The following is a 10,365-nucleotide window of genomic DNA, read 5'->3' on the forward strand; positions in this document are numbered from 1 at the left end:
ATATGTATAGCATATAGTCAATAATACAGTTTGCATGTCGGAAATATCGATATGAGGTTTTTCAATCGATACATCCGATATGTAAAACAACATACCAAAAGGTTATTCGTGCATATCATATTAGGTATGTAAATATGCAAACTTTTAAGCATTTTGAAGAATGATATAGTGTTTTCTACTATTATGTAACAAGAACATACACAATTTTACAGTATTCAAGTTCCAAAAATCTTCAAATCCATAAACTGCCTATTTTATTTCTTTCACAAAATATATAATAATGTGGGTTTTAGAGTAACAAATAAAGTGCAGGAAGTAAATAACGTAGCTTACTGCTTGCAAAAGTTGGTTTCTTCTGGGAAATCGAACAGAGAGTTCCAAAGACAAAGACGAAGGAGTATATGGTATTTCTGGTTTTTGCTAGTGTAGTGGCAGTATTTATCAACGGAATAGGAGTAGTGAGTTGGGCCGAAGCAGCATAACTTCGAAGTCCGCGATCCACCAGATCGGGCTGACAGCATGGGGTCGCGGTACGGAAACCCTACACATGGAGCTAAGAGAACCGCGAGATGGGGGGACAGGTGTAGGGCCATGAGGGATGGAAAGAAAGGTATAAAGGGGAATAGTGGGTGAGAGAAAGAGAGGGGAGGCGGACTCGTTAACCTAAAGAGGGAGAGAGAGACCTAAGAGAGGAAAGAGGGAGAAAGCTGACGGAGGGAATATTGGGTAAGGGTTAGAGAATAGTCTTTTAAGTGAATAGGTTGTAACATTTGGCGCCGTCTGTGGGGATAGTAGAAATGGCACCAAAGAAGGCGGCGGGTAGGCCATGAAAGATAAGGGTCCCAGAACAGATGCCGGAAGCGGAGGTAGAAGAAGGAGAAGTAAGTCTGAGAGGGGAGGGAAGAGCGTAAGAGAGAGACGCGGCTTATCGGGGGAAGAGATTGAAAGGTGAGGGAGGAAAACGAGGAGCCGAGAAGAGAGAAGGAGAGGGTGGAGGAGGGACCGAGGAAGAAACAGGGGAAAGAAAGATAATGAAAAGGTGGAGGACGAAGGGGAACAAGGACCAACCTTGGTGGATAATCCGGTGACCGGGTTAACGGCTGAACAAGTGCAACAAATGATCAACAATGACCGGGTGGCGAATCTTCATCAGACAAGGGTCCAAACAAGCGGCCATAAAGTGGTGGTGGGGGCTGAACCGCAACCCACTTGCAGATGCGATATGGACTTCGGAGGTACCAAAACACTTTAACCAGCCAAGATTCGAGAGATATGATGGAACGGGGGACCCGGCGGATCACATCCATCATTTCAGACAGCAGATGCCTCTTTGGCAAGAGGCGAGGTATGATGGTTCAAGTGCATGATGTTCCCGCCCAATCTTAAAGGGTGGAGCTTCCGATCGTTACTACGGTTGCCTTCGAAGAGCATAACTAATTTCCAAGAGTTAGAGCAGGCGTTTGTTGACCACTTTATACATCAGAAAAGGAGGGTTGTGGATATCGCGGCCCTATTCAACGTCAGACAAAGATCCGCGGAATCGGTCAGAGAATACCTGTGTCGTTTCAAGGCAGAGACCCTAAAGGTAGAGAATCTGGATGAGAGGGGGCGGTAATAGCATTCGAAGGGGCCGCGACACAACGGCAGTTCACCGGTTAAAGTAAAAAGAACGAGATAAGCGACAATCGCACGAAGTTGTATCCTAGGGTAGAAAGTATATAAGATATGAAGACACCATGCGAAGGAGTCAAGAAAGGAGCCAAGACCGTGTGTCCGGCGGTAGAGAAAGAAAGGTGAACGCGAAAGGCCGAGGGAAATAGCCGAAGCGGGAGAGATACCGCGACATCCCTCGAGGCGAAAGAGGAAGCGGAGATAGCACGGAAAGAGCAAAGGAGGAGCGGAAGCCATACCGCGAGGTGGAGCACGCCCCCCGTTGGTGAAACCGTTGAGTGAGATAATTGCGCGGATTAAGAATGTGCGAGGGATATAAAGGGCGCGAACTATTCCGGGCGAAATGCCCAACAAGCCCCACGTGAATATCACCAAGTCGCGCAATCACGAAACCAATGATTGTTATGCCTTGAAATGGTTAGTCCGAGGTTAATAGAGAAGGGATCTTGAGGGAATTCGTGGGGAAAACCCAAACCGGGCCCTGCCCGCCGCTGGACGGATCTCGGGACCATAAATGTTATCTTCAGCGGGGAAGCCGAGTCACAATGCCCACCGATAAAGGTTAGAAGGATCGGCGAAAGTATCCAGCCAGGTCAATGAGACCCACAAATGAGACGAGAGATCTGAAGCAGATTCAATGAGCGGGAGGAGAAAATCACGTTCTCCAAGGTAGACCTCCGAGGCGTGGATACGCCACACGAGGATGCGTTGGTCATTACAGTGGCGATGGGCAATTATGTGGTCAAAAGGGTCCTGATAGACGGCGGTAGCGCCGTGAACCTGCTATTCAGAGGAGCTCTTGAGGAGATGGGGATCAACCCGAGGCAACTTAGGCCTCCGCGGACAAATTTATATGGATTCAATGGGAGTGTGACGGAGCCTATGGGAGAACTTCTGCTGCCGGTAACAACGGGGCCCGTGACAATATTCTCAAGGTTCATGGTGGTCGACTCCAATTCTCAATACAACGCAATCTTGGGAAGGAGATGGATACACAAGATGAGGGCGGTGCCGTCGACTTACTATCAAGTTATCCGATTCCCCACCCCAACGGGAACATATGAGGTCCGCGGAGATCAGGTGGCATCCAAGAACAGTCATCAGAATACAATCAAGAGGATGGCCCGCGGACCAGAAGAGGAGTCGACGGGCTCTAGAAAGAGGCCAGCATAGCAATTACAGTGCGGGGCCGTGGAGGAGGGAGGGGAGGCCGAGGGGGACCCCAAGACTTTAGATGAGATAGAGATAGTAAACTTGGGAGAGGGCGAGGAGGAAAATTTCACATCGATAGGGTCGAGTCTTACAGGAGAATGGAAGGATAAGTTGGTTCAATGCTTGAGGAAGAACAGAGACGTCTTTGCATGGGGAATAGAGGATATCACTGGGTTAGATCCGGAGTTTGCTTGTCATCGCTTGCACATGAGGGAGGATGCGAAGCCAGTAAGACAGAAGATGAGAAGCATGAGGCCCAAATATGCAGAAGGAATCCGAGAAGAGGTGGCGAGGCTAAAGGGTGCGGGGATAATAAGGGAGGTAGAGTTCCACGAGACCGGTTGTCCAATGTGGTCGCGCGGCCGAAAGAAAAATGGAAAGGTACGGATGTGTGTGGACTTCCGCGGACGTAAATTCAGAATGTCCGGGCGACGTTATCCAATGCCACAAGTGGATGAGTTGGTAGGCGGACGGGGGTTTAGTTTCTTCTCCTTTATGGATGCATCCATGGGGTACAACCAGTGGCGATGTATGGGCCCCGATCGGAAAAAAAGCGGCCGTAGTGGGAGGGGGGCACATACCGTTATACCGAATGCCATTTGGATTAAAAATCGGGGCCACCTTCCGGTAGGGGGGAGAAGATGTTTGAGGGCAAGATCCGAAAGGGCATTGAGGTATACATTGATGATATGGTGGAGAAGAGTATGTCCGAACAGGAGCACTTAGAAGGGTTGGAGGAGACATTTCAGATACTACGAAGGCACAATTTGAAACTCAACCCCGAGAAGTGTACGTTTGGAGTCACCACAGGGAAATTTCTGGGGTATATTGTGACACAGCGAGGTATAGAGGCCAACCTAGAGCAGATAAGATCGTTGGTGGAGATGCAGCGGTTGGCTGGAAGGGTCGCGGCTCTCAACAGGTTCATATCAAAATCATCCGACAAATGTAGGCGGCATGCATGGTGCTGAGAAACACCACAGATTTCGGATGGGCGGGCGGAGTGGAGCGCATTTCAAGATCTTAAACGGTATTTAGAAGATATGCGCCGTTGTTGCGTCGGCGAAGAGGGAGAAAAATTGTATTTATACACGGGGTCTCAGATTATGCAATCACTCGGTCCTCGTTCGAGTAGTGGATAAGATAGAAAGGCCGATATACTTCCGAGTAAAGACGTTGTTGACGCCTTAAAACCAGATCTGATCGGGTGGAGAAATGCACCCTCGCCTTGATATTTTCAGCTTTTGAAGGCCGAAGCCCTACTTTGAAGCCCACGCAGTGATCGTGGTCACGAACTTGCCTCTCCGGCGGGCTTTGAGAGCGAGAAGTCGGGAGAATGCTGAAATGGGCGTGATGCTAAGTTCGTATGACATCCAATATCGAGAGAAACGTATGGAGAGAAATCGCGCGGTGGCGGAGTTCTTGGCGAGTTTCCATGAGAGGATCCTACATGGGGAGGAGATGGTTTTGGAACCGAGAGGGAAGAGGAGGATAGCTTTAACCCATGGGACGAACGAAAACGCGGTTGGAAAGTGTTTATGGATGGGTCCGCGGCGGATCTGCAAAAGCGGAATTGGGGTAGTATTGGTCACGCCAGACAACAACAGGCTAGAGCTGACAATGAAATTGGGTTTCGCGGCATCCAACAATGAAGCGGAGTATGAGGCGGTGATCGCCGGCATGAGAATGGCCGAGGGCACGGGGTGAAGGAACTTCGGCGTATACTCAACTCAATTTGGTAGTATGCCAGGCGAATGGAGGGTTCACAGTGAGGTGCCCCAGGATGGCAAGATATTTGGGAGTCTTGCAAAGCTGGGCGTCGAGGTTCACAAAAATCTGCTTTGCACATTTAAATCGAGGGGAGAATCGCCACGCAGACGCTCTGGCGTACGTAGCGGCGGCCATGCCGGGATCCGAGGAAAGGACCCTCCAAGTGAAGAGGTTGGACAGGCCGAGTGTCGAGGAGGCATGGGGAGTGATGAACACCACGGAGTGTGACGATGGATGGATAATGCCAATCAAGCGGTTTTTGACAGGGGGTGAGGGGATTTGCCCTAGAGAAAGACGAAAGCTGGAACAGACATCACGTAGATACGTACTGGTGGGAGGGGACTTATATCGGAGGAATTTCAATGGACCTTTGTTAAGATGCTTGGGGCCGGAACGGGCTCGAGAGGTGCTCAGTGAGTTGCACGAAGGGGACTGTGGGAGCCACTCGGCAGCGCGACAACGGAAACACACGTGTCGGCTAACACAAGGCTACTTCTGGCCTCATATGAAAAGAGACGCCGTAGAATTCGCCAAAAAATGTGAGAAATGCCAGAGGTTTTCTCAGTTGATATTGGCCCCAGAGCGGCCGCCGCGACAATGTCTAGCCCGCCGTGGCGTTCGCGATGTGGGCCCCTTGACATAGTGGGACCCGCCGCCCATGGCTCGTGGTAAAAGGAGATTCTTGTTGGCTGCGGCGGACTATTTTTAGTGGATCGAGGCGGTGCCATTGCGGCGAGTAAAAAGAGGTGTAAGTGATCAAGTTCTTATGGGAAAACATCATATGCCGTTTCGGGGTGCCCTACACTATCATTGCGGATAGTGGAACTCAGTTCACGGGATCAAGGGTTAAGAATTTTCTGCAAACATATCACATCAAACAGGGGTTCTCGGCCCCCTACAACCCCGAGGGGAACGGGCAAGCGGAGTCCTCTAACAAAACCATACTCAACAATCTTAAGAGGAAACTGGAAGGCAAGAAGGGGGCCTGGGCCGACGAATAAATCAGGTGCTTTGGGCGTATCGGATAACCCCGCGGACCTCGACCAAAGAGACCCCTTTTGCTTTGGCATATGGAGTAGAGGCCGTGATACCGACGGAAATGGTGACAGCAACCACTAGGACCGCGGCTATAAATGATGGATCAAACTGGGGCATCCTGGCGAGAGACATGAATCTAGCGGAAGAGAGGAGAGACACTGCTCGCGTCAAACTGGAAGAGTACCAGCGCCGTTTGCAAAGGCAGTACAACAAGAAATTGAGAGTGAGAAAATTTATGGTGGGAGACAAGGTGCTTAGGCGAGTGACGCCCAGCACCAAGAAGGCCAGCGAAGGAAAATTGGGTCCGACCTAGGAAGGGCCATACGTGGTGGTCGAGGTGGGGGGAACAGGCACTTACAGGTTACAAACTGTGGAGGGCACAGATGTGGATAGGCCGTGGAATGTAAGGTTGCTGAAAAAATTTCACGAGTAGATGTAATGGGGGAAAGGGGGAATGGTTTGAGCTATCTGTATATATATAAAACCGTAGCACTTTTGAGTTAAATATTATTGCTTGAGTTTTCTTTGCCCCTCAGAGTGAAGGGAAGGGAGGGGTAGAGCCCTCCAAGGACGAGAGGTCCAAACTTTAGTGAGGCACAATTAGGTGCCTCGCGAAGATGAGTTCCCCGCAGCGTTTTGGGGTGAGAGGAGTTGCCCGAACCTATATGGGATAAAGGCTTAACGAAAGCAAAGAGGCTTCCACGCCCGCCGCAGCAGTGAGTGCCCGCCAGAGTTAGAGAGTGGCGGAGGCCTGATCTGGGCGTGGGGCAAGCAAATCAAACATTCCCCACCAATGGGGGCGAATACACTAATAGGGTCTTGCTATTGTTCATACATGAGTAAGAGTATCAGCAGAAACACGCCAGACAATCAAACATAACATAATATAAACATCCCAACAAGGGGGGGTGGAAAGACAAAGAAAAATTGTAGCAAAAATAGTGTTACAAAGTAGCGTCAAGGGAAGCCTAGCCAGGGCCAAAAACAAGCTAATTTCCATCTGCAGTGCTTTCACGGACCACGGACTCGGCGGCCTCGGCTATGATTCCATCCGCCGCCTTATTTATCGCCGCAGAGACCAGCTCAGCGGCATCTTGTATGGCAGGAGGGGAGTCCGGGATGGGCACGGAGACCTCGGGTAGTGGAGCCACGGCAGGGGCTTCAGGAAGGAGACAGCCCTCTTTGGTTAGCCGGTCAAATTCCTCCTTGACCTTCTTGGCCACCCTCTTTTCGGCCTGGGCCCGAAAGCTGTCCCGGAGCTCATCCATATCAGTTTCGTGTTGATTCAGAAGAGCCGACACCTCCTCTTGATGCTTCTGGGAGAGGGCATCCAGAGCGTAGCGGCGTGCGTCGCTTGGAGGGTCTCGCGCTGATTACTCAAGCGGTCATTAACCTTGTCCATGTAAGCAAGGTGGGTGGTTTCTGCAACTTTAAGCTCATCCTGGGCCCTCAGTTTGTCCATTTCCGCGGCGGACTTATCCCTTTCCAGCTGGGCGACCTCCTTGTCCAGTTCATCGATCCGCGCCCGGGCACCGAAGAGGCCGCGGATCATGAAGGAGATATCCAAACTCATCTGTGGAAGAGAATAGAAGTTAGGATACTCAGAGAAAGGGAAGGGAGATACTAGAATGAAAAGAGAGGGTTACCTTCTCCCAGCCAGTGTAGAACGAAGTCCGGTGAGACTCGAAGTTGCCACCCTCAGCATATGCCATGTCTTTGGGGAGATGAGACCCAAAGAATAGGGAGGAAGCCACAGCTGGATTTTCCAAGGCAGAGTCATTGACGGTTAGATGGCGGTTACGAAGTTTGAAAGTGGGGCAGAAGGGAGGAACGGGCGCTGCGGCCCCCTTCTCAGTCCGGGCCGCCGCCTCTTTCCCAGGCCGCTGTACCGCCTGAGGAAGCACGGTAGGCGGAGAGGCGTTGGTAGCGGGGGGACCCTCTTCAGGAGCCGAGGGTCGTGAACATTTGAAGGTGGTGGAAGGAGAGGAGGGAGCAGCAGCAAGGGGGGCAGTAATGGGGACGACATCATCATCCGAGTCGCTGTCAAAGAGTTTGCATTTGTGGGCACCCATGGCTGAGTCTTGAGAGGCGGTGGAAGGAGAATGAGAGGATGAGTATTGATCCTCCCAGGTGATCAGGGATCGATAAGGAGTAGGGGCGGCGGTGGGAGAGGGGTTCTTATGAGCAAACTTAGGGCGGAGTGGCGGTTTCGTGGTACGGCGTTTTCCCTTGGTGGGTGGATGGTTACGGGGTTTTCTTTCTTTGGGAGGAGGAGGACGGAAAAAGGGGGCGCAGTATTTCCTTATGGATCGCAATTCAGGATCGGCCAATAGTGGGGTGGCGGTGGCAGGGTCAATCCCCATCCGCGGCTGAAAGCAGTCCCAGTCGCGAGCTTCTGAAAGGTGGTGGAGGAAACGTTGTCGTAAGGTCGCGACTTTGAGTCGGGGCGCCAACCTGAAAAAGAGAGCCGTCAAGTCAGTTGAGAAAACAAAAGATATGCATCTAGGGGGTGAAGATAAAGAGAGAGACTCACCACTAGGAAGAAAAGCCAAGTGTTTAAGGTTCAGTTCAGATGGAAGATCGGCGGAGAGGAAGTTGCCTGAGATATAAAGGGGGTAGTGGTGCCACAGTTTGTCGAAGGAAGTGATACGAAAAATAAAGTGGCGCTTCCTAGGACGGACACAGAAAGAGTGATAGCCGACATACACCGACCTCCTTGGTGCTCTTTTTGATGAAGAAGTGAGTGGTCATGTCGCGAACCGTTATCTTGGGTACTTCAGAATGGTTGTAGTGGTTCGCGGCATACATGACCCTCCAGAAGTTGCCGATGCCTTGGCAAGGGGGGATGTTAAAGTGATTGCACACCTCGACATCGAGACGGGTGAGGGGCAATCGCAGGCCAGCAACGATTTGTCCTACCGTGGCCCGCAAGGCACCCCGCCTATAGGGGAACTAGGTGGGGAAGTGAGTTAGGTCGCACATGCTCTAGGATGACGTCGGTGGTATTCCATAAGCGCTTTAACAGCTTCAAAAGGTTAGGTCTACGGCCACCGCGGTGGAGGCGGAGGGCAAAAAGCTTGTCCGTGAGGTAGAAGAAGGGCCTCGGTCTGGTCGGGGAGGGGGAAGCACGGTTACAGGACTAGGAAGAGGAAGAGGTGGCGGATCTCGCTGCCGCCATCGTGGTCAGAGTGGAAGACACTCAGTTACAACAAGGCGGAGAAGGAAGGGAAAATGAACAGACTCTAACGCCAAGAACCAAGGAGAAATGCGCAATATAGCAAGTAAAGGGAGCTAGAGAGAAGAGAAAACCAACCTGAGGTAGGAGGAAAGCAGCCGGAGTAAGAATTCCCACAGAGGAAACCGGCGAAACGACAACCACGAGAGCAACCGGTGTTGAAAAATAAGAAGAAAGGTAGAAGGGGAAGTTGAAAGAAACTGAAAGACAAGAGAAAGGCTAAGTGAGAAAAGAAAAATCAAGCGGGCTTTTTATAAGAGGAGGGGGTAAAAAGGTAATTTGAGGGAGCTGAAATCGAGGGACACCAAAAGGAACCAGCCAAATGAAGGGGCGCTGCGGATGCACAAGAATCGAAGGCCACCAGTAGTCACATGGGAACTCGTGAATCCAAATGGTGAAGGGAAGATGGAAGGTTACGGTGAAAAGATTAATGTAGAGGGCTCTCGACTCCCCGACCGACATACTATCGCGGACTCGAGAGGGGGCATCTGTAGTGGCGGTATTTATCAACAGAATAGGAGTAGTGAGTTGGGCGAGGCGGCAACGTAACCGAAGTCCAAGTCCGCCGATCCACCGATCGGGCGACAAAGAAAGGGGTCGCTGATACGGAAACCCTACACATGGAGCTAAGAGAACCTCGAGATGGGGGGACAGGTGTAGGGCCATGAGGGATGGAAAGAAAGGTATAAAGGGGAATAGTGGGTGAGAGAAAGAGAGGGGAGGCGGACTTGTTAACCTAAAGAGGGAGAGAGAGACCTAAGAGAGGAAAGAAGGAGAAAGCTGACGGAGGGAATATTGGGTAAGGGTTAGAGAATAGTCTTTTAAGTGAATAGGTTGTAACAGCTAGGTAGCGTATAGAAGAAGTTGGAAAGATGAGGGAAAGATAAACGGTTTATTCAAACTTTTATATTTAAAATTTGGATCGGGTTGGTATCCAGGCCCAGATGTGAAAATAAGTGTTTCTGATATAACCGCTTCTCGAAAAGTTGAAATTTGAAGTGAAATTTCAAAATTTCGATAGGGGGCGATGTAGTGGGCAAATATCGTACCTTTAGATATTTTATCTGACATTTCAAAACTCGAGATATTGACATAAGGATCAATATCTCGGTATGTTTGGTGGTTATTTCAAACATTTGCAGGTATTGAACGGGAAAGGATGGAGGAAAACAATGGACACGTGTCATAAGTTGATTGGGTTAAAGCTAATTGAAGGGACTATATAAAGACTAAAGGAGTAGACTAAAGATTCATTCAATCATTCCAACAAAAAAGTGTTAGAAAACAGGAGAGAGAAACAGAGAAATTGTAAAACTTCCATTAGTGATCAATAAAAAACTTCGTTTCACTTCAGTTCATTTCATTCATTCATTCAAACCATTACTGAATCTTAGTGATCTTAGAATAATCAAGTAAAGTTGTTATTAGACATCACACCA

This window comes from Coptis chinensis, chromosome 9 (genome assembly GCF_015680905.1).
Source record: "Coptis chinensis isolate HL-2020 chromosome 9, ASM1568090v1, whole genome shotgun sequence".
Taxonomy (NCBI): domain Eukaryota; kingdom Viridiplantae; phylum Streptophyta; class Magnoliopsida; order Ranunculales; family Ranunculaceae; genus Coptis; species Coptis chinensis.